The sequence below is a fragment of the Sorex araneus genome, chromosome 4, assembly GCF_027595985.1.
Source record: "Sorex araneus isolate mSorAra2 chromosome 4, mSorAra2.pri, whole genome shotgun sequence".
Classification (NCBI taxonomy): Eukaryota; Metazoa; Chordata; class Mammalia; order Eulipotyphla; family Soricidae; genus Sorex; species Sorex araneus.
In genome coordinates, this window is record NC_073305.1 from 50294156 (window position 1) to 50317855 (window position 23700).

Sequence of the window (23700 nt, forward strand, 5' to 3'; positions counted from 1 at the left end):
AGGTGGCCTATCTTTTAGAAAGGGCATTTAGAAAGTCAAATTATGATAAAAAGGAGTGTTGTGTTTGTCAGCTATTATTATTGTAAATTTACATAAAGGCAATCATAATAGAGAGAAACATTAAATGCATTAATTATCCATTAAGGGGTAATTTAGCAATCATTAAGGAAGGCACTAGTAGATTGGTGATCTTCTTTACAAATGCTGTACTTGATCTAAACTTTATGTACATCAAAATGAGTGACAGGTCATTTTTGCTTTGGTAAAACAAACATCTTTATTATTTGTAGCTAAGAATTGCATATGGGGACAAATAACCAAGCTTAAATTTTATGACTGAGAGCTTTGCACAAAATACCAAGGACTACCGTTTCATCTAGGTATCATAAGACACATAGTTGACCAGGAATAGGTTGATCACATTAGCCAACTGGATCTATATTTTCACCTATCATGGGTGAAAAACCTACTATTGCCTCAGTCCAATACAGCTTCATTACTCTCTTCAGTGTCCCCCATTACATTGATCCAATGGATTTAGAAGTATCCGCCTTCCATATTCTGAATATTGTATCACGAAGCCTAAAGTCACCTGTGTCCAGCCCATTTCATGTCTTGTTTTGAAACATCTTTGTGTCCACTAGATTTACTACAAATGAAAGAAACCCAGCAAAACTAGCATGCATAAAATGGATTATTAGTTTTTACATTAAGACAGAAAGTTAATAGATGGAACCGAAGGCTAGCAAAATACACAGTTCTCCCAAAATATCTGATTCAAGGAGAAGGTGGATTCTTGGCAGCCTGTGCAGCTCCTGCCTGCCCTCTGTCTCCACTGCTTCTTTACAGCCCTCGTTCTTGGCATTGTCCAGTGTGTGGACCCAGGCTTGAATGTATATGTCTTTCTAAGGCCAGTGATGGTAATGAACCAACTGAATGTCTAAATTTCAGTCCCAGGTTCCTAGGAAGAGTAAATGCCTTTCTCTTTCTTTCTTTCTTTCTTTCTTTCTTTCTTTCTTTCTTTCTTTCTTTCTTTCTTTCTTTCTTTCTTTCTTTCTTTCTTTCTTTCTTTCTTTCTTTCTTTCTTTCTTTCTTTCTTTCTTTCTTTCTTTCTCTTCTCTTCCTTCTCTCTTCCTTCCTTTCTTCCTTTCATTCTCTTTCTTCCTTTCTCTCTCTTTCTCTTTCTTTCTTTCTTCTCTTCCTTCCTTCCTTCCTTCCTTCCTTCCTTCCTTCCTTCCTTCCTTCCTTCCTTCCTTCCTTCCTTCCTTCCTTCCTTCCTTCCTCCCTCCCTCCCTCCCTCCCTCCCTCCCTCCTTTCTTTCTTTCTTTCTTTCTTTCTTTCTTTCTTTCTTTCTTTCTTTCTTTCTTTCTTTCTTTCTTTCTTTCTTTCTTTCTTTCTTTCTTTCTTCTCTTTCTTTCTCTCTCTCTTTTCTCTCTCTTTCTTTCTTTCTTTCTTTCTTTCTTTCTTTCTTTCTTTCTTTCTTTCTTTCTTTCTTTCTTTCTTTTCTTTCTTTCTTTCTTTCTTTCTTTCTTTCTTTCTTTCTTTCTTTCTTTCTTTCTTTCTTTCTTTCTTTCTTTCTTTCTTTCTTTCTTTCTTTCTTTCTTTCTTTCTTTCTTTCTTTCTTAATCACCATGAGGGTACAGTTACAGATTTACACATTTTCGTGCTTGTGTTTCTGTTATACAATGTTCGAGAACCCATCCCTCCACCAGTGCCCATTCTCCACCACCAACGAACCCAGTATCCCTCCCATCCCCCAATTCCATCCCCCCACCCCACTCCGCCTCTGTGGCTGGGCCTTCCCTTTTGTTCTCTCTCTCCTTTTGGGTGTTGTGGTTTGCAATAGGGGTATTGAGTAATGCTTTTTCTTTTTGAGAAACATTACCCCTAGTGGTACTTGAAATTCTCGGGGTCATCCCTGGTGGTGTTTGGCCCACTGGTGTGACCTGAGGGTTTTGTGGTCAGGTCCTGTGGTGCCTGGGTTAGAACTCAGGGCTTCACACTTGCTAGGCATGTGCTCTGTGGCTCTCTCCTTGACCCTTGACTGTGTTTTTACCACGCACCCACTTCTGGTTCAGAAAGTCATGGCCGGAAAGCAGGGGTGTGTCATAATGTGCTCCAGAGAGGAGTTTCCCCCTCCATGCCTCACCCCACTAAGCGAACCTACTCTTTATTTCTAGGGTATATACTGGTCTCATCACAGGAGATCAGGTCCACTTCCTCCTGCTTTCAGGAGGGTGCAGTTGACAATTCGTGCTCCCCTGCTACCACTGCTCTTCCCTGCCACGCATCGGGCAGATGTAGCAGTCACCTTCTAGCATTGTCACGCAGAGCACTTTCTGATACTCTGAAGGCCGCATTCCAAACTTCCTCCTGTATTGGGGGGCTCTAGCACCTTGTCTGCCAGCCTTATCTTCACCTGCCTGAGCATCCTCTCAGAACCCAGTAGAACTGGTTTCCCCTTCCTTTCCCTTTGTAGCTGCTGTCACTGCAACGAGCGGGTATGTGTACACATTTGGCTATGGTACTCGCACACTCAGCTGAGTGTTTATTGGGAGCCGCACCCTTTAGCTGCAGTCTGTGAGCACATGTTGCTGAGCCTGGTTCTCATTTAGCTGTGTTGCTTTCAACCATTCTGGAGGACGTGTCTATGGGAGTTGCTAACACAGTGCTCTCCAGCAGTTGTACTTCCTGCTGCTTTCAGCTTCTTTCTTTCTTCTCATGCTTCTTTCAGTTGCCGTGCGTATTAGGAGTCAGTGACACATTTCAGTCATGGTTTTCACATGTGTACAGCTGGCTGTTTCAGAGATCACATGCTCTGTTGCTTGTTAGGAGGTTCTAGATAGTAGCGCTGCCAAGATTGTACTTGGTGCATGTGGGCGGCAATGGAGACTAAACTCACATCCTGACACGTGAAAGGCAGATTATAGCCACCAAGAATGACCCTGCTAGCTCACCCCTTTCTTGTCTGTGTATGTCCTGGACCTGTGCTCCTGCTTTGCTTCTTGACTGTGGTGTCCCCTCCTTTGTTTTCTGTTGCTTATGCTCTGATAGCTCAATGTAAGAGGACTTGGTATAGGCAGCTGGAGTAGAGAAGTCTTACCTAGTTGAAAGGATTAGTACCAAAAGCAGCATCCCCGACAGTGTCACTGGGACTGACAATGGTCTTAGGGAGGGGTTTAGGGTGAGTGGGATGTCAGCAGCACTAAGTGTTTTTCTTTAAATTCCCACCCTCGCTAGGATGTCATTGCTATATCTAAGCTACCTTTGTCTCATCACCATTGTTTTGCAAGTATCTATTATAACCATGTCCTGTTGTTTCGGAGTCCCCTTGCTGGACAGCAAACTATAGAGTAAGGATTGTGTTTTCTGTTTCATTTGGATTCTCTACACTCAGTGCAGAATTGCTTTTTTATTCATTATTAGACATACGTGGCTGTATTCAGCTCAATAAACATACATAAGTGCTTTTTATTTGTCACATATTGTTCATTGACAAAATTATCCTTGACCCAACAAGGGGCCATTGGGGGTGAATAAATTATAAAGGATGGTATATTGGGTGTAACAAATGATTAACATGGTAACAAAACAGAATATCTTACTTTCAAGTTTCTAATTATGAAGGGTTTTATAGGCTCATGAACAAAGAAAACCACAAAAACTTCTCCTGTGGCTTCCCCTGAATCTGCCTAAATTATTGATAGGGACTTCTGTCTTAAGACCCATCCTGGTACATTCGGTAGGATGGGTCTGAGTCTATTTCAACTCCCTCTGTTTTGCCTTCTGGATATTTAGCTCCCCTGCATCTGTAAGTGCCCATGTGACCTGTTTTTTTCTAAGGGAATATTGGAAGACATACCTAGAGAACATTTTTTTTTTATTCTTTGAAGACATGAAGCTACATAAAGGGAAAGCTTTTCCTTTCTCTCTCTTCGTTTCTGGAACACAGATGCAATGCCTGAGATGCAGCAGTCATTTTGCTACCGAAAGAGGCAAGCTGGAGCCTGAAAACGGTGGAAGATAAGACAAGTTTGTCCTCCGAAGTTGTTCATGAAAAGCTGTGTTGGCCGTCTCTACCCACTTTGAGACAAAGCAAAACCCCTTAATTATTTAAGCCATTGTGACTGGTTTTCCTGGCTTTTTTTTCCAGTTGAATCTACTATGGATAGACTCAGCAGTATCAAGTCTTTAGCTGAAGAGTGTTAGGTCCTGTTACTAACTTGATCTCTTCATGCAATCATTTTTACAAGGGCCTCCTGCAGACCTACACAGAGAAACAAGGTTCTCATTTTAACCATGGCCCACTTCCTCCCAAGAGCCCAGTGTCACATAGGTCAGAGACTAAGTGACAGGAGAGTTTGGGCTTTTATCATAAGCCATCATACAGTTTGCTGACTGTTTGGGGACTGGACAGTGAGCCATACCATACTAGGCACATACTGCATGTGCCTAGTCTATAGACATGTCTGGTAATGCCTATCTAGAGGGAAGGGTTCTGGGCACCATTTAAGGCTATTTTTGGTCCTGGCACCAAAAAAAATGCTGACAGAAAGTCAATGGTGGAAGAAAGCAAAGAGAAACAGTGGATGAAGAAAAGCACCTCCTGTCCACCTTTCTATCGCTGAAGGAGATGCTTCACAGCTAGGGGCGGGGCTGGGGGTGCAGGGGACAGCTTTAGATGCCAGACGCAGTGTGGGGGATTTGGAATTCAGGCTAGCCCAGGAATTCTTACCACCAACTGTCTGCCCTCTGCCTGGGTTGTTTAACTTTGAGTAGGAGCATAAGTGTGTCTGTGTGTGGTGGGGACGTGAGGAGGCGGGCAGCAGACATGGCCGTGAGGCGTGGTTCACTTTAGGCTGCATCTTCGGTTGTGGTAAATGTGTTATGAAACTCCGACAGCTGGCTCGGGTTTCTGGACTGAATTGCCATATAAGGTGTCCCGTCTCAGGCTTTGTGCTAGGAAAACTTAGGGAGATGGGAGGGGAAGGACCTCCTGGGTTGGGAATGCTTTCTCCCCGTCACCTGACAAGTCTGCCGGTGTTTCCTAGGAGGGATGGACACAGACCTTGTGCAGACCCTCTGGCACGGGGCTCTGGGCCCCATCTGTACTGGGCCAGCGGGGATTTGGCATTCTTTCTTCCTTGAGTCGGGCGCATTGTGTTCAAGCCTTTGTGTTTCGCTCTTGCCATGTCTTGTCTTTAATACAGACAGATAGAAGAGATTGGGGAGGAAAATGACTTTCACGGTTTCTTCTTTTGATCCAAGTCACGGGTCACAGATCAAAGTGGCCACAACTTCATCTTAGCTTTAGAGTTCTCTTGCAAAATGTAGGGCTGCTCTGTTTGGGGAGAACAGACCAAAGATCTGTTTCTTTTAATGGACTCCAATTCCCTTGGCTTCCAGACTGCCTCTTTATGTTGTTCAGCATTAGCAACGGACTAAAAACCACCAGGTGATGTCTCATAGCCCTGCCGGGAGGGGAGAGTAGAGCCGTGGGCACCTTTTATGTTACAAAGACAATGATTCCCCATGTTATTTTGGATGCTCTCCAGCCCCACTGAATGCCCTTGCTTGAAAATATGAACTGTGGTGCCCAGTATTCCCTTAGACCAGCTAAGCTCTGCCAGGACTTTCCTGGGAACAGAATGTCTCTGACACATTCTCTGTGTCTCCCTGACCCTGATACTGAATAATTCTTGACACTTAGAAATGCATAGTAGCCCCTGTTAACTTCTTTTTCAATTTTTTTTAAATTAAAAATATTTATAGCCTCCACTGGTGCTGATTGGCAGGCAGTACCAGCCTGTCAGACTGCTATTCCTTCCTAGTGCTATATATTTGGGCTTGGCAGTGCTCAGGGAGCACTAAGACTGAATCCTTCAGTGCTCAGTGGACCATGCAGTGCCAGGAAATTAACTCAAGGCCTCTCACATGCCCGTCATGTATTCTACCATTTGAGTTGTCTTCTCTCTTCCAGTTCTTATTCCCCAGTTTCATAGATTGGCTTAGATCTCCTGAATTATTTAATAATCACTATATCACTGTCATCCCATTATTCACCAATTTACTTGAGCGGGCACCAGTAACGTCTCCATTCATCCCAGCCCTGAGATTTTAGCAGCCTTTCCTTACTCGTCTTTTCCAATCATTGGAGGTTCTTTCAGGGCCAGGGGAATGAGACCTGTTATTGTTACTGTTTTTGTCATATCGAATACACCACAGGGAGCTTGCCAGGCTCTGTCGTGTGAGCGGGATACTCTTGGTAGCTTGCCAGGCTCTCAGAGAGTTATATATATATATTTTTTTTTCTCTATGATTTTATGGAAAATGGGTAGGCAGTGTCTTATGATGTGTCCAGGAATATGTTCATTCATGCTTGAGGCTCAGCCCAAACATGTGGAAAGCAGCCTGGAGCATGACAGTGGTTGGGTAGTGGAGGTCAGCTGCCAGGGCTGGGTCCCTTGGGGTGGGGAGGGCTCTCACCTGGCCCCCTCTGAGGCACCCTGAGTGGAGACAGTCTGGTGCGGAGTCTGGTGGCATGGTTTTGGGAGCCTCATTTTATGCTCCCTTCCAGATATTTCACAATTATCTCATAATATTTACTTTTATTTAGACAAAGGTGTAGATATCTAGATTTAGATCTAATTATATATTTAGAAAGAGATACCAATATAGATTTCTCTATATTCTACGCCCGCTTATCTACATATAGGCCTTTGTATCTGTACACAGATACCTTTGCTCACTAGCTGCAGACATAAATAGAGCTATCTTTATATCTGTACACACACTTGTATAGGAATGGGGAGAGAGTGGAGAAGGAATCACATTGTCCTCATCAGCAATCTCCTAGAGAGGAGGAAGTGGGAAGCTTGGGATGACTTAGAATGTCTCATTTCTGTAATTTGTAAGTTTTTGGTTATGGAGTCTGGTATTCAGCAATAACAACAACAAAAAGGTTCCCGCTACCCTTTTGATTCCAGGGGTGGGTGTTGGAAGATATCTTCCTGCTGCCACCAAGCCCTCGGAGAGCAGGGAACGAAGATGAGAAACCAGTTGTCTAAGTCCACAAGTCCAATCTTCATGAGTTGCCTTTTCTTAAAAAAAAAAAATGTGGGGGATGGGACTGAAGAGATAGTACAGCGGTGAGGCACTGGACTTTCCCAAAGCTGACCTGGGTTTGAACTCTAAGCACAGAGCCAGGAGTAAGTCCTGAGCCCTGAACAGAGCTGGGTATAGCTTAAAAACAAAACAAAAACAATAATTCCCCCCTCCCCGCAAAAATAAAAAGTATTTCAGAAAAGGCCAATGAGCTCTAGGACAAATACCCAATTGCCACACAGAATTGGGTGATTAATTCCCTCTCGTCATTTCCCTTGACTGCATCCTTTGTTGTTTTTTTTTTCCTTTGGGTGCTTTGGGATCACATTTTGTTGGTGTCAGAGTACTAATGATGCACTGTCTCAGTGGAAGCATTTAAGGAAGTGTCTGCCAGAGAAGGCCCAACCTTCTGTGAGTTTGGTAAAGGGTGACTTTTTTGTTTCTCCTCCGAGGTGTGTGAACTTCAACATGAGTACCTCACCCATCCTCTTCTTCCCCACTGTGCTCTCTGCGCCTTTGATTCCTCCTGAATGAGCTATCTTGCAAGAAGTGTCTCTGAGTTGTCTGACCCACAGATAAGGATTCTTCCACATGCCTGAGTCTTCAAGGTGGGGTCTGTGAGGGGGGCATCTCAGCAGGAACATTCTTCTTATTTTTTTTTTCTGAAGCTGAGTGCTGACATCTTTGTTAATTACACAATAGGCACTTTTTCCCCCCTAGCCAACAAGACTGTCCTTGTTTTCAAATGTTGTGAACCAGACGTTCCAAGCTCATTTTCTTTGATCAGTGTTACACAACTTTTCTGAGTGCTAATCTGTTCCAATTCAAAATAGATTAAAACCGCCACATGAATGGCAGCTGCAGGTTTTTGTTTTTCTTAAAAATTATCTATCTGAGGGGGGGAAAATTCTGAGAAATTGCATTGTGCTTGTGGAAAGTATTAATGATGACTGCTTTGCCAAGATGATTAAAATGGGGGGAAGTATGGAAAGAAAACAAGAAAAGAATCGTGGAAAGGCATGGCGTCTTGACGAGAACTCAGTCGTTTCAAAGGCTATTTCTAGAGGGGGCCTGGTTCAAGCCTAACCACCTCAAATGATGATGAGAGGAAGTTCCAGAAAATGAACTATTTTCAGTGTTTTGTTTTGGTGTCAGTCAAACATAGTGCATACAGGGGTCTGTGAGTCAGACCACAGAAGTGAAGCTTGACATCTCCTTGTTGTGTGGTGGGGCCTCTGTGGCCTGGGAGCCATAGAGAGTCAGGGTTTGTGTAAATTCTTGTAGGCCCTGCTGCTGACAGACAGGCATCTCTCTGTTGCTACTTTAGATGCTCTGGCAAGACAGTACTTGGTGCTCGTAAAGTCACAGTTATACTTCAGGGCAGATGGAGGTCCAGGAGCCTAATTTCTCTATTTTTTTTTTTCCAAAATGCTACTTTGGTAATGTAGAGAGCTGTGAGGGTCAGAGAGATAACTCAGGCCTGAGCTTATGCTGGATGCCCAGCTCGGTGCCCTGAGCACTACTACGTGTGACCCCCGCTAACAAAAATATACCAGAAAGGTGTAATTTTTTTCTATATTTTTTTATTGTTAATAATGAGCCACATTACTGTAAATCAGCCTCTGGACTATTTTAGGGGGTCATTTTTGGTCATTCCAATCTACTCATGGCCTAAGGGTTCTTGGTTATAGAGTCTATTCCTTCAGTTATACTTAGGGAGAGGGTTCTAGAAAAAAACTAGCACATGTTGAATAATTATAATAGGAAAGGCCTAGTCTGTGGATTGTATCCATCTGGGTTGTCTCTGAAAACTCCACTTCAAGTAGCTTCTCCACAGGGACACTTATGGAAAGTTTAAACGGGAGATCTAGCTTCAAGCAAGGCCAAAGACAGAAGCTAAACAACGTCCCCAAAACACTGAGTCCTGCTTCTCCTGCTTCCCTGTCTTCATGGTTGAGTTACACCACCCTAGGCTGGTCAGTTTTTAAGGCAGTGAATATAGCAGAAGGAAAAGCACATCTGCTTCCTGCGAGACCCATGCCAGGGTGTCAGTCGAGGTGGTTGCCTCTCGCTGGCCTGGAGAATTTATTCCAGGTCACAGGCAGTGCTGAGCTGAGCAAGAGTTCTGAGGCCTGGAGTGGGAGCCTCTTCCTGGGGCAAGGAGGAGCCATCTCCTCCTATCTCAGGGATGCAAGCAAGGAGGAGGATCAGTACACCTTGATTGCCTCTCCATTCCTTATTGTGTGATATTTTCACTCTTCACTCATTTATATTCTGACCAGGTCCCCAAGTAGACTTCAGAAAACTGAAGATTGGGAAAAGGGTAGGTCCATGACTACCGAAGGACCCACAGCCTCGCATGTCCCATAGATAAGCATGCCAGGAGACATCCAAGCCAGCTGTTCTGCAGTTCCAGCCACTGTATTCTCTTCTCCCTTTTTGATCACCGCTGAACTAAGAAGCAGTAACAGTGTATACTAAAATCATAGATGTTAACAGTAATGAACCCTGTCACCTACACTACAATAAATCAAAAGCAACTAATAGACTCCACCCCAGGCCAGACCTTTAGTGAGTTTGTGATCCAGGTGATCTCATTGTTTTCCACTGCCTAGAACTTGGGTGTTTGGAGTCAGACACTTAACTTCTGCATTATTTTATCATCGAATACCAGAGGGTTTGAATGGCAAGGCTCTCTATGCTCTTTTTCTCTGTCTGGAAAGCCATCTTTCATCTCTGCAGAGAGAGGTTGATCGCAATTATTTTGTGTTTCTCAGCTTGATTCAAGATGAATTCAATAATAAGTGTACTTGTGAACTTCAGGCTCCTTTATCTTAAATTTATTTATTTTTAAGGAGTCAATATCATTCAGGCAATCCTTCAGTGAAAAAAAATAAGAAAAAGAAAAACTGCTTTAAAAAATTAAGAAAGGTAGTTTTTATTGAAACTTATTTAGAAAGATGTGAGGGAAGAGAAAGTGCGAAGTGTGTGTTTAAGAGAGAACACAGGCTTCTCCGGAGTGGAAATATGCAAGCAAAGGAACATGGAGACAAGCAAGTGAGATACGTGTTCAAGGAAGAACATGGACTTGAAGAGCAAGCCAGAAAGCTGTTTTGTTTTTTTGAGATCATAGTTGAATCCTACAATTTGCATGCTATGTTGGGAGAACATGAAGCAGAGGATCCAAGAATCAGTATGTGTTCTGTTATTAATCACACTCAGTTAATACACTCTTCTTATAGAAAGGATTGCACAAAACACAGGAGGGAGAGAGAGAATGTGCATTCTGGCTTTATTTGACATAAACAGTGTAAAAGGGAAAAGATCGCTCTTGTTGGTTAATATTGAAGAATTGGCTGAATATAGAAATTCATCTCTATGTGTAGCTGAATGCATAAAGCAAGTCAACTTCACTCCACTTAAAGAGCATAGTGTGTTTGTGTTTTCAATGGAACGGACTAGCTAATTTGGTGTTTTAAGTTTTGTTTCAGATTTGATTTTCTTTATATTAAGGAAAAGTAGTACTCTCAGTGCCAACTTTATGTCATTCTGTATCTACATAAATATACACCCACAAGTTCTGCTGTTTGTCCTCTCTAGGGAATTATATCTATAAATACTCTAATTGGAACAACCAGTTGTTTGTGGAAAAATAGTTATTAAAATATTTACTTATATAATTTCTGATTTTTTTTCCTTCGTAAGCTAAATAAATCTATAATGGTTCTCATTTCACATGCCACTAATTGCCCTGGGGAAGTGGATAAATCTTTCACCTGTATTCATTTCCTAGGACTGCCATAACAAAGTACCATAGATTGGCTTAAACAACAGGAATTTATTATTTCATTGTTTGGATAGAAGTCCCATTAATAGGTACCTGGGGCTAGACCTTCAATATCGCTTATATGGGGACAAAATTCCAATTCCATTCCTCTTCAATTAAAGCCATTCCTATGGGAAAAATATATTCAAAACTTTCTCAGCATTTCCCTAAATCTTAACAAATTCCAGCATAGACTCTAACTCAGAAATCTTAAATATAACCATTTAAGTACACCCAACTTAAAAATTTCATCTTCTATATCATCTAGATAACCTGTAGGTAAGTCTCCAGCTATGATATATTCTAGATAAAATTTCTATTTGTAGGCCTGTGACACAGGTTATCTGCTTACAAAAATACATAGTTCGTGGGCTGAAGCAATAGTAAAGTGGGTAGGGCATTAGTTTGTGTATGCAGTTGATTGGGTTCAGTATCTAGTACCCCATGTACCCTGAGCACTTCTAGGAGTGATCCCCTCAGCAAAAAGCTAGGAGTAGGCCCTGAGAACTGCCAGGTATAGCCTAATCCTTTCTGCTCCCCAAAATGTATAGTACAAAAGGCATAAAATAGATGCCCCATTCTGAATTGGACACCTGGAAAGAATTAGGAGTCATAGAGCCAATGAAAGTTTGCAACACATCAAGGACAATTCCATTGGGTTTCAGGGCCTGGAAAATAAGTCCAGCCCTGTGTGACTGAACTTCTTCCTTGGGGTTCCAGGTATCAATACCCAACTTCTTTGCCTTGGTGATTTTTGTCATTGGAGTAATTCTTTCTTCATTTTATCCCATCTCTGTCTCTTTCAGACCAGGTTGACAGTGTTTCTGCTGATAAAATAATCTTAAAACCTTTGTCAGCTTTCCATGAGTGTCAAGGGGAATCATGCCAACAGACTCGAGAGTTTTACAGACTCATCCAGGATAATCCCATCTCCATTCTTGGCTTCTGCTGCATTGACTGAATCCATAAGTGAATTGCTTAATCTTTTAAGCTAGTTTTTCCTTCCAGGATCTTGGTATTCTATCTGAGTGTATTCTTATCCTCTCCCATTCCCTCTCTCCCTCTCTTACTCTTTCTGTCACTTTGTGAAAACATTTAAAATTATCCAGTAATTTTTTTTTGAGAGCTTCATACTTAATAACTCTTCTTGCATTTTACTAAATGCACCAAGGAGAAACCAGACCATATTTTCTACACTTTGAATTTGCCTCCACTAATTTAAGTTCATTATTTACAATTTCTTCATTCTACCAATTATAGGAAATAACTCAGCCAAGTTTTCAGACACTTTATAGCAGATTGTTTTTCCTCAGTGTCTGTGCATGTTTATCTCTCTCTTGTAAAGCCTCCCAGCAGTGCCTTTATCATTCCAGTTAATGGCACCATTCTCTACACAATGATCTATGCATTTTCTTCCAAGATAAGGGGTTTTCCTATTGTCCTCTCTTTCTCCTAACCTCCCACCAGATTGCTTATAATGCCCATTTTTTTCCTGCCAACAGCCCCTACTGTAACACTCTGTGTTCTAGAACTGAAATCTTTATGGGCTTCTTATCACTATGTATCACCAATTCATGGCTTAAAAAACAAAAATTCTGGGGCTGGAGTGACAGCACAGTGGGTAGGGCATTTGCCTTGCACAAGCCAACTTGGGTTCAATTCCCAACATCCCATATGGTCCCCTGAACACTGCCAGGAGTGATTCCTGAGTGCAGAGCCAGGAGTAACCCCTGAGCATTGCTGGGTGTGACCCAAACAAACAAACAAGCAAACAAATAAACAAAAATTCAAAGTCCAGGAAATAGTCAGGGGGCCCAGGGTGCATGTATGTCTGGCATGTGCAGGTCTCTCACTTCAGTCCCTGACACCTCATGCCTACCCCTGCAGCACTGCTGCACATGGGCTCAGTGATCCCCTGCAAGATCCCTCAGTTGATTCAGAATGCCAGACCTAATCCACTTTACCCAGTTGGGCAAGGATTGCCAGGAGTGGCCCCTGGGACTCCTGAGCATTACTTACAAAGCCCTCACAAGACCAAAACCTAGTATCGCAAAGTTTGAAATCATGGTTTGGGAAGAGCCATTCTCCCTTTGAAAGCTGTTGGGAAGAGCCATTTCTGCCTCTCCAGCTGGCCAGCACTCTCCTTGCAGCATCATTGTCCCAGTTCCTGCCTCTGTCTTCACAGGGCCATTTTCTCTCTGTTTTGTTCCAGATCACTGTGTCTTTTTTTCTTCTAAGGACAGGACATAATTCCCTTAGGGCTTGCTAGAATCTAGTATACCATCATCTTCACTTATTGCATTTGCCAAGACCCTCGTTCCAAATAAAACCACAGTTACAGGGGTCGAACTTCATCATCTCTTTTAGGAATGCATAATTCAACTCACAACATTATCCTTCTGAGAGCCTTCAGTTTTCACATTTGTGCAAACAAGACAGTTTTGATTAAAAACGACAGAAAAAAACACAAATCAAATGAATGCAGGCAGAACACACCTGTTTGGCTGTCACAAGTAATATTTTCATGGGTAGTTCAGATTCCAGGCATGATTCAACCTAAATGCTCAGGTACTGTCACTGGGGTGTAGGAACTCTTGGTTCCTTCTTTTCTGCTTTATCTTCACATGTAAAGTATGCCCACGTGGTTGTTTCTCCTGTTCACTAACTTCTCATAGCTCCCCCACTATATATCTTATAAAAGTGCTAAGGCCTTACTTACTCTCATAGCTCTAATTGTCCTTGCATGTGGAATAATGTGCTTTGCTGCATGATTTATGCATGAGGTTTCTCTGTATCCAGAGCTGTAGCCTGTGCTCCCAAACATGGCAGAAGCCAACTATTGCTAACACAGGAAATAGGTGATTCTTCCTGTAGGCAAGTTCATACATAGCAATGTCTCTCTCAATCAGTATGTGATGGGGATTAAATGAGAAGGTCTCTCAGTGTCCTTCAGCTCTAACTTTGCTACTGACCTCACTATATAGTCTACTGATTCTTGGCCAAAGAGTTATATGTAATAACCTTAGTTTCTTCATCACTAAAATCTTCTTTGGAAGATTTTTAAAAATTACTTTTGCTAGGGCCAGACTGAGCAATTATAATCCACCATATAAGAGAACTTGATAAATTTTGACAAAAGCATTGCATATAATCATTCCCTTAGTCATGACACAGAATATTTCTTTCATTTTCTGCCCCTTTTCCTGCATGCCATTATAGCCTTTTCATCCCCGACAACCTGCTTTCTACAGTAGCAGGTTAGCTTAGGTTGTAATTTAGTTTTGGTGCAGAAGCTTTCCAGCAGTTCTGGGGCTTGGGAGGACCACTTCTAGTGATATTCAGCCCCCACTGCATGAATCTAATGTTTGGAGCTTGAGCCTAGGATGCCATGCTATTTGTCTGGTGGTATTCAGAAGCTTAGATGTCTGACAGTGCTTGGGAATAGTAGGACTGCATTTGGAGGTGATGGGGAGGTCAGGGGGCATGAAGTATTGGGAATTGACCTTAGGGTCTGGCATAGACAAAACATGAGTTCCAGCTTTAATGGCTATCTTCTATGGCTTATGTTTTCCATTGTTGATTTATTTTGTTTTTAAGGATGATCCATTAAAGTACTTGGCTTTTAACTTTTAGGGTGAAAGTTAAATGCATGGTACAAGTTCTAAATAAACATTAGCTTTCATACTATATTATATTTATTATATATTAATACATGTATTTATATTATATACATATTTATATTAGTATGTTATATTTTATGTTATATTAGTATATATACTGTATTAGTATATAGTTTATATATTATATTAGTTATTATTGCTGAATACATTAGGCAAATTCAGTCTTCTTTAGGATGAAAAGTAGGAAATTTCCAATAAACAATAGGTTTTAGCCTACAGAAAATGGAAGTTTTGTAATACTTGATCTGATAGGAATTGGATAAGAACAATCCCTTCAATTCCTTCTCAGTGTTCATGCATCAGGAGTTTGGTGTGGGCATTCTTTGACTATTGTCTTTTACTTATTAAATATGTAGGACTTCATGCGTGTTTCTCATTTGAGTTATTGTCCAGTCTGCAATGATATGTCAAGAAAAGGTTATCCCTGTAGGAAGAAAGCTATCTTACTGAAGGCTTTGGTGTCCGTTGACATTTGGAGTTTGATGCCCAATATCCATTCCTCCTGGGCAACACTGGAACATTGTTGGTAGAAGAATGCCTCTCGTACTGTAGAAATTGGCAGATCTTTGCAAGGAGTATGAGAGATCAGTGGAGAAGTCTAAGGAGGCCCTAGGGTTCCAATGAAAGAGATTTTTGTCCATAAAGACTGGATTTATCCCTTTATTCTATTCTAACACTCTCTTTTCTGATGAGACCGGATGTGACATGGGTTCTTCTAAATGTACTGTCCCCAATTAGTGGTTCCAGTTCCTATCCAGATTTATGTCATAGTCACTCAGCTTGGTTGAAAGAGACTAAAAGAATTTATAGGAGACTCTTAGATCTGATGTGATTTACACTGAATTAACATCAGTTAGAACCAGATTTGAATCTTGGTTCTGCTATGTATTAGGAGCGTTTCCCTAAATGAGTAGCTCCATATCATTCGATCTTGGTTTGTTTAATTTTTTTTTTTTTTTGGCTTTTTGGGTCACACCTGGCGATGCACAGGGGTTACTCCTGGCTCTGCACTCAGGAATTACCCCTGGCTGTGCTCAAGGGACCATACGGGATGCTGGGATTTGAACCCGGGTCGGCCGCGTGCAAGGCAAACGCCCTACCCGCTGTGCTATCTCTCCAGCCCCGGTTTGTTTAATTTTTTAAAGGATATGATTTGCCGAAATTTTAAATAACCTCTCCAAGATGTCCAAAAGAGACCTTAAGATTTGCCATGTTGGTTTATGGATAATTTTGACCCCAGATCGATGGACACCTTGAAAATTGGAAGTATGACTAGATTTAGAGTTATCCCCAGAAATAACTTTTCTATCAGAGAAACTGTCTATGTGGTAGGGCAGATTCCAGAGCAATCTCCTCTCTTCTTGAAGTTCCAAGTTCCTATCCCAACTTTTAAATTAAGATTAAAATCCTCATTTGGGGGCCAGGAAGATCACCCAAAGGGCTACAGGATCTACTTTGCACTCAGAAGCCCAAGGGGATGGGTTTGTTCCCTTGCACTGTATACTTCTGTAAGGACCACTGGGAGTGACTGCCTGTGATGCCCCGCCTTCAAGTAACCCCTTCATTTTGTCACCAATTACTTTAGAATTTACTTCTATGTATATTCTCCATTAAATTTATATGATTATATTTAGGATTATTGTGGGGTAGGTGTCACCCAAACAGTGCTAAAGGGGCCTTATACCACTGCCAGTGGCCCAAAGATTCAGTCCACAGGTCTGAAGTGCTTCTTGGTTTGGGTGGTACTGTGATCCATCAGGATAACACACAGCAATTTTTAGGGGACCAGGTGGTTCCAGAGATCAAATATAGCTTCTGCATGAAAGGCATGTACTCTAAACCTTTGAACTATCTCCTGGCCCATAAATTTGTCCTTTTCTTTTATGTCTGTGTCAATTTGATTGTTTTATTAACCTGAAAAGACAATTGAAAAATTTCTTCTCCATCTTTGCACTTCGATTTCTTTAACAAAAGTAACTCCTTTAGGGTCATGGTGAAGATTAAGTGAGATAAAGTATAAACAATAAAAATTACAGCTAACATTTGGGTACAACTTTATGCCAACTCTGCGTTAAAAGGTCCTACACTTGATGCTTTGGGTTGCCAAGTAAGGCTCTGTTTTTCTCTTCCATCCTAATGGAACCATGATTTGCCTCACCAACCTACTTCTCCAGAAAGATCACTATTCTCTTTCCTTGGGAGAAGCTTATCTTTTTTCTCTTTCTTTTGCACATGATTGGCTTAGACTTGGCATAAAATCAAACTCTGACCAGTAAAACTGAAGGGCAAATATGCTGGGAGGCTTTTGGGAAAATGTTGCCTTGATCCTAATCTTATTCCTCTGGACAGCATTCTTTCTGAAGCAAACACCAAAGCGGCTGCATCCATCTTTCTACCAACTGGAGAACAAAATCACCGCAGATTGACAAAGAAGTGAGCTGGAAAGAATCTGGGTCTTCAAAGTCATTGTTCCAGATTTGACCTACTTTAACTTGAGACTTCCTGTTATGTCACATATTACATTTTCTTTTTTGTTGAAGCCAATTAGACACAGGAGTTCTGATTTTAATTATTGATATAGCCTTGTTTATTTATTTGTTTTTATTTAATCCTCAAACTCTCCCTATAAGGCTAGCCCAGTGTCTGACTAATCCTGGTGGCTCAGTGGTTGGTCCTGTCTCAGAGATGCTCTGTCACCATGCAATCCTGTGAGGGTCTGTGAGGGCTTTTGATCTGCTCTTTGTCATGTGTGTGAAGCCCTTCCTGTTTTCCATTTTCTTCTGGCCTTTTTCTTAACACTTCATTAAAGGGCTTTATGTCCCACAGCTCTGGGGCTCGTGTAAGTAACCAATGCTCTATCCCTGACCACATTAAAGTTTGTAGGCTTCATCCTGGAACCCTCCAACACAGTGCCATAAACATAATGAGCAGATTACTTCCCTATCGCTGCATCACAAGTTGCCACACCTCTAGCAGCTTAAAGCAATATCTAGTTTTTTAAATCTCACAGTTCTCTAGGTCAGCTGTTTTCATGGACTTGCTTGAGTCATCTCTCTTTCCCAAGGCTGACATCAAGTTGCTCTCTGAGCTGAGTTCTCTTCTGGAGGCTCTGCAAAAAAAAAAAAAAAAAAAAAAAAAGTACTTCTCAGCTTCTTGAAGTTGTTGGCAGAATTCAATTCCATAGGGTTATAGAACTGTAGACTCCACTTCCTACCTAGCTGTTGACTGGGGCTACTCTTAGGAACTAAAAACTTACTTCCTTGTCTTAGAAGTGGTCCCTACATTTTCCGAACCACCAGGGGGGATTGTTGAATCCTTTTTGTGCTTCCATTTGGCCTGAGGTCCCTTTTTGCTAACAGCTGCAGAAATCTAGTCTTTTGGGGTGGCTGGAGGGATACTGGGGAATGGTGGTGGAAAATGTACACTGGTGGAGGGATGGGTGTTCAATCATTGTATGACTGAAACTCAATCATGACAGCTTTGTAACTATATCTCATGGTGATTAATTAAAAAATATTATTTATCCTAAAAAAAATTTCATCTTTTGTTTTTGTCAGGGAGGTGTGTGTGTCTGTGTGTGTGTGTACATATGTGTGTGTGTGTGTGTACCTAAAAAATGTTCAATGTCACCCCGGCTCTGTGCTCAGAGCTTATTCTGGTTCTTTGTTCAGGGATTGCTTCTGGTATTGCTGGGATGTGGGGTGGGGCATATGTGGTGCTGGGAATTTGAACCAGGGTTGATTGTTTGTGAGACAACTATATTAACTACTGTACTATCTTTAAAGCTCCAATCTCTGTATATTTTAAGAGCTTGCCTGATGGATAAGATCCATATTTTATTGATTGAAGTCAACTAACTGGGAACTCTAATTCCATCTGCAAAATGCCCCCAGATTGATGTTTGATTAAATAATGAGTGGATGGTCAATTTGGATGGAAATTCTACCACTATAACAGGTGTTGTATAAATGCATTATTTTATTATTTTGACATTGAATCAAAGAAATAATAGGTAAATGTTTATAAAGTATTAAATTAATTTAGTTTTACTCTTTAATTTCAGGGATCCTTCATTATGGTACCAGTGTTTGTACTACCCATTGTAATAGTTAAAAAAAACAACCCCAAACCACTTCAACTTAACAGAGAAAACAAACCAGCCAACCAGTAATTATGAGGAGGTTGTTACTTTTTTTGAGGGTCATTGGTGGAGGAAAACAAAATTGCTGAACTTGGCCAACCTTCCCCCTTCAGGACCCACATTGCTTAGTAACATTACAAGTGTTCTTCATATGAAATGTTTATTTTTGGGGGGTCCTGGGCAACAAAGTTACTCATTTAAAAAAAAGAAAAGGATTCAAATGTGGAAAAGTTTAAAAGAGGAAAGTTAGCACACTGAGTACAAGAGTTCTAGAAAGTGACCCACTTCATTACTACTGTGATTTCAGAACTGTGTTAATGAATACTTATTGCCTCACACTGTGCTATCTAGAAACATGGGTGCCCTCCTAAAGTTTGGGCCTGTTGGTTGGGATTTGATAAGCAACACGTTGGAAGACATTCTTTGTCCTTTTGTGCTGTTAATTTTGTTTTGAGAAAAACAAAATTCTTTGTTTTTCTGAAAAGAAAAGTTAAAAGAGTCGTATTAGATTTTGCCACACAGTGGCTTGAAGCCCACATGCTGGAAGCATTATAAAGTTCTCAGTATTTAAAATCGAGTTTAATTCACTTTTGAATAGATAAATGACAACTATTATTTTTAAAAAAGTGTTGTCTTAGAGTGAGAGACCCAGGGTGAGTTTTTTCCATATCAAATCAACACTAGAAATCCTGGCTGGTAGAAAGCTATAGAGCACTGTTCCATTAATCTGTCTCCAGGAAAATCAATTCCAAAAAAAAAGCAAAAAACATACAAATGAGGGATAAACTTTTGGAACCAGAGGGAAGCAATAACTCTGTTGGGGGTTGCACTTGATAACCAACCGCCCCTGTGAGCTACTTCCTGTGCTATGAAATGTTAACCTGAGAGGTCTCAGAAATACATGATTACTCTCTGAGTCTACAGGAGTTTGGGCAATGGGAGAGGGAGATTAAGGAGAGAAAGAATCTCCTAGTACAAAAGAGTATTAGTTATGGGTTCAGCTATATTGGGCTTCAAGTCTTAGAGTGAATGAAACTTGGATATGTTTTTGTAAGTTGTTTTCAGAGTATACTCACCTAATAAAATGGAGAACATTATTATTATAATTACTACTACTAATGATGATGTATTATAGTGTAAACTATCTTCTGGGTTCTTGGGACACCAGGTTAGAATAATAAGCTACTTTCCAGATGCCTTTGGTTACAGCTCTTCATTTACTTTCTCAATCAAACAGTGATCTACATGTTCAGTACAATGCCAGTAACTCCTTTTTGGCAACTCAGGACCTGTGTTAATATTTCCTACCCCATATTCCTGCCAAATAGCTGTTTCTATTATCTGATTGGGTACATGCTATATATTTGAGATCTTGAAACACTGTTCATTCTGATTGGTTAAAACATGACCAGATTTCCCAGAGAAAGAGCAGCTGTCAGCTGTTCTGGGGATCAAACCCAGGGCTATTTGAACTATTTGAACTCCATCTTAGCCCGGTAGGAAACCTCTTGAATGGTCTTATAAAAGGGATCCCAGGATGTTTCTTCAAGCCTTCTAATGTGTGAGGTTATGGCAAAACGATAGTCTCCAAGGAAGTGGCTTCTTACCAGATGCTGAGTTTGCCAGTTCTTGGCCTCAGACTTACCAGCATCCAGAATTGTGGGAAAGAAATTTCAGTCTTATAAAAGGCATCCTATTATAGCAACCTGAGTAAATCAACTAAGACTTTTAATGATTATATCTTTATATCTCATTTTTGGATGACATATCAAGTAATGCAAACAAAACAACAAAATTTAGCAGAGCACCTCCTAGCCAGGTACTTAGTAAATATTTCTTAAAATCAAAGGAGATTTATAAAACATGGAAGCAGGGTAGTAGAGATGGGAGAGAGAGAGGGAGACAGAGACAGAGACAAAGACAGACAGAGACAGAGACAGAGAGACAGAGACAGAGACAGAGAGAAGAAAAAGAAGGGAAGGGAGGAGAAGTTACTAACTACTAACTGAGGCAGATAAAAGGATGGTGGATCTAAGTCACCAGGTTCAAGTGCACTTAGAAAAGTGATAAATTAAGTTTATCATTCAAATAATTGAATTATTTTCTGCCTAAACAGACTTGAGTTCCACAGTGAATGTTCTTTTCTGCATACTAAATACTAAATTTGAGATACTAAATTTCTGTGTCTTTCAATGAGGCTTTAAGAGGGAGAGGCAACATATCTCAGAGGTTTCCTCTGTAATCCATTGGTGATGTTTGTAAAAACTGAAAAATGCTTTACAACTCCTCAACTTACTTTTTACAAACTTACTCTACTTTGAAGGTATTGGCATCGAAGTTTTCACTCAAAGTATGAATGCCTACTTTTGAGATGAGGAACTTAAATATAAGTAAAACATTACTTGGCAGAGAGGAGCAGGCAGCCTAGAGGGTAGGGGAAAAGCCTGGAATGAAGGAAGTAATGCAGGAAATAGAGATTACCCCACTGTACCCTAAATTCAAAGACTTGGTTCCTCTCACAGGGCTAAGCTTTACTCATGAACTCATCCCCAGAGTAACTGCCCACCTTTGTGTCTTGTAAAGGAAGGAACTCACTCTCTATGAGCAGTATGGTCCAGATTTAATCTGGAGAATACTCTCCCAGCAGTTTGTCAGTGTTTTTGCTCTTTTGGAAAATGCAGTAATTGAATTACTTTCCTCAGAACAATTGAAAATAGCTCAAAGAGTCTCAGTTGCAGCAAGGGGAAAAACAGGAATAAAGAGGTTTGGTTTGTTTTGCTTTGCTTTGAGATTTTGGTACCAAAATCTATTTGTTTGGAACAATTGAACAATTCCCCCATTAAGAAACTTAGCTAACACCCTTGTCATCACTTTCCTTGGACCCTTCTTGGAGTTGAGGGTGAGTTGCTGAAGCCTGAGATCCACAAAGATCAACTATTATTTTCTACCTTTAATTGTGTCTAGTTCAGCTCTGCTTGGGAATTAAAAACAGATAAATGGGACTTTTGAGTTTATATCTAAATCGTATAACTAGATTTTAAGATAGTTGCACACATTTCTTAAGCTTCAATAACCTTTTCTGATCCCCAAAGTGTAAGTGAAATAAAACAGGAGAGATAATCCAGGGGTTGAGGTGTTTGCCTTGCATTCTGCCTACCCTGGTTTGAATTCCTGGGCCCACATAGGATCCCATGAGCACTGCCAGGAGTCACCCCTGAACACAGAACCCAGAGTAGTCCCTGATCACCCCTGAGTGTGGCCCAAACTGCCTTCCTCCCCAAAGGCAAGTAGCTGCTCAGATAAGAATGTGAGTACCTTTGTCAAGTCCATTTTAAGGAAGAGAAGTGATAGGAGTGCAGACCAGTGACTTGCTCTACTTACTAGGGAGCCCAAAGGGGAGACAGGATCCATGGATAAAGATCGCAGGAGCAGCCCAGGGTCTCACTCATATGACAACTATAGGGGATATTTGTTGATCTGAAAACATTATCAAGGTAAATTATTATTTTGGGAAAGGTACTGCTAAGTGATTAAATAAGAAGCTGAAGGAGAGATCTGGTCCCAATGAGGAAAAAGTGATACTCATTTTCTTATACGTAGGCGAATTGAAGCACAAAGTGAATTGAATAAGGTCATCCCAATGTACCCATAAAGTGGTACAGCTGGAATTTGAAGACAAACAGCAAGACTCTAGGGCCTACATGCCTATCCTCATGGCAGATGGTCTTTACAACATGAAATATTTAAAGTGGAGCAACCATCCCTCCCCTCACCTCATCTTGCTGCTCTTCTTGTCTTATATCTCTCTTAGAATAGCTCCACCAACCATTTCTTTAAACAAACACATCTGGGGCTAACCCTTGGCTTGCTCACTCCCACATTTCCTACAATTCTTTTTACATTTCTATTCTCTCACCTATTTCTCTCCACCTCCGAGACTACTATCTTGGTTCAGTTGTCCTTGTCTCCTGTCTGCTTTCCATCTCAATCTTCTAGTTGTCTCTCTTCCAATCTTAGCTCCACATAGCCTTAGATAAATTCTGGGTTTCAAAAGAGTAAATATGAAATTTAAGCACTATCATAATAAAGTATATTAATTGTTAGACTAGATGATACAGTGTAGCAGAAACTGGTGATGGCAAAAAAGGGCCATATGTGTAAGCTTAATTCTAGAACTTTCTGGAATTTGTTCTTTGACTGTATTGCCACCTCAATCCCCCATAGTTTTACTACTTTGAATTGTTCTTTGAAAATGGAATCCTGAGCTGTGTGGTCATGTTAAAGTAGATCTAGCTTTGGATTCCTGTGGACAGCTTATAAGCCTAGCATGGTGACCAACAGTTGTCTTCAATATTACAGCTCTTTATTTTACAGCTTATATAGGTACATCTCTCCAGGCTGACTCTCTGATTTCAACAACCTCCAGGTCCCAGACAACAACCCCAGCTACTAATCCTTCCATACCTCTCCTTTCTTCCTTTTTCCTTTCTTCCTTCCCTTTTCCTTGTGGCATGATCTGTCCTCCTCCTCTGACCTGTGTTTATTTACACACACACACAGACACACACACATACACACACACATCTTCAGTCCTTAGTTTTTTCTGCTATCTGATTTGCTATGCCCTATGTGGCTATCTAATTGAAAAGACCAATCCGATCAATAAAAGTTTCTATGGGACAGCCAATTAGATTGCATATGACCTTAAAAGGGTTTGTATCACAACTCAACTAACTACCTATGTCCTTATGCAAATGAGGCATTGTAGGATGATGAATCACATAGTAAATAAGGGACCAGTTGGAGTTCTTGATTGTCTGCTTCCTTCCTCCTTCTTTATTCCAAATTAGTGGCTCCCACCATTTTATCCCTCCTTCTTTAGAGTCATAAGAATTCAGTTGGAGGGGCTGGAGCAAAAGCACATCTGGTAGGGTGTTTGCCTTGCACAC

At 41.0% G+C, this 23700-nt stretch overlaps 1 protein-coding gene across 2 annotated transcripts in view; it reads left to right on the plus strand.

The window, feature by feature from the left end:
• Nucleotides 1-23700, plus strand: part of CACNA2D3 (calcium voltage-gated channel auxiliary subunit alpha2delta 3) — a 999345-nt gene that overhangs the window by 362854 nt on the left and 612791 nt on the right. The gene's annotated exons all lie outside the window — the stretch shown is intronic.